The sequence below is a fragment of the Mustela nigripes genome, chromosome X (genome assembly GCF_022355385.1).
Source record: "Mustela nigripes isolate SB6536 chromosome X, MUSNIG.SB6536, whole genome shotgun sequence".
In the NCBI taxonomy this organism is placed as follows: domain Eukaryota; kingdom Metazoa; phylum Chordata; class Mammalia; order Carnivora; family Mustelidae; genus Mustela; species Mustela nigripes.
This window is the reverse complement of record NC_081575.1, coordinates 24,833,422-24,835,222: the sequence shown is the minus strand read 5'-3', so window position 1 is coordinate 24,835,222 and position 1,801 is coordinate 24,833,422.

The window sequence follows — 1,801 nt, the reverse complement described above, 5'->3', positions numbered from 1 at the left end:
ATATATAATACACATAATAATTACACATATAATAAAATATATACTACATATTATATATGATAAAATATATAAATATATATAATAATATATATATATATAATAAATACTAAGACTCATTATCCCCCTTTCTCTTTTGATTCTTGGTGGTTCTGGAAATTTTTGTTAAATGCATTTTGCAGTGAGTGGACCACTGGCCTGGGCAATAATATTTCTCATAACAGGATCTGTCCTGTTCTAATGGTTTGGCATTATTGTTTAATTTAATTTGATTTAATTCTTTGTGTGTGTGTGTGTTCCAAAATTCATTGTTTCTGCACCACACCCAGTGCTCCATGCAATACCTGCCCATCACCAGGCTCATCCAAACACCTTCCACCCTTCCAAACAAAACTCTCAGTTTGTTTCTCAGAGTTCACAGTCTCTCATGGTTTGTCTACCCCTCCAATTTCCTTCAAATCACTTCTCCTGTCCATCTCCCAATGTCCTCTGTGTTATTCCTTATGCTCCACAAGTAAATGAAACCATATGATAATTGACTCTTTCTGCTTAACTTATTTCACTCAGTATAAACTCATCCAGTCCCATTCATGTTGATACAAAAGTTGGGTATTCACCCTTCTAATGGAGGCATAATACTCCATTGTATATATGGACCGTATCTTTAGCCATTCGTCCGTTGAAGGGCATCTTGGTTCTTTCCACAGTTTGGCGACTGTGGCCATTGCTGCTGCGAAGATTGGGGTACAGATGGCCCTTCTTTTCACTACATCTGTATCTTTGGGGTAAATATCCAGTAGTGCAATTGCAGGGTCATAGGGTACCTCTATTTTTAATTTCTTAAGCAATTTCCACACTGTTTTCTAAAGTGGCTGCACCAACTTGCATTCCCACTTACAGTGTAAGAGGGTTCCCCTTTTGCCATATCCTCACCAACACAGGTTGTTTACTGTCTTGTTAATTTTGGCCATTCTAACTGGTGTAAAATGTTATCTCAATGTGGTTTGGATTTGAATCTCTCTGACGGCTAATGTTGATGAACACTTTTTCATGTGTCTGTTAACCATTTGTGTGTCTTCTTTGGAGAAGTATCTGTTCATGACTTCTGTTTCATGTGTGTTGAGATTGAGGAGTTCTTTATAGATCTTGGATATCAACCCTTTTCCCATAGTGTCATTTGCAATTATCTTCTCCCATTCCTTGGATTGTCTCTTTGTTTTGTTGACTCTTTTCTTTGCTGTGCAGAAACTTTTGATCTTGGTGGAGCCCAAAGTTCATTTTCGCTTTGTTTCCTTTGCCTATTGAGACATGTCTTGAAAGAAGTTGCTGTGGCCAATGTCAAAGAGGTTACTGCCTATATTCTCTACAATTTTGATAGATTCCTGCCTCATGTTGAGGTCTTTTATCCATTTCAAGTTTACCTCTGTGTATGGTGTAAGAGAATGGTAGTGTTTTATTCTTCTACACATAGCTGTCCAATTTTCCCAGACCATTTACTGAAGAGACTGTCTTTTTTCCACTGTATATTTTTCCCTACTTTGTTGAAGATCACTTAAACATAAGTTGAGGGTCCCTATCTTGGCTCTCTACTCTGTTGCACTTGTCTATGTGTCTGTTTTTGTGCCAGTATCATTCTGTCTTGGTGATCACAGCATTGTAGTAAAGCTTGAAACCAGGCAACATGATGCCCCCAGCTTTGTTTTTCTTTTTCAACATTTCCCTAGCAATTTGGGGACTCTTGTTCCATACAAATTTTAGGATTGTTTGTTTCAGCTCTTTGAAAAATGCTGGTGGAATTTTGATC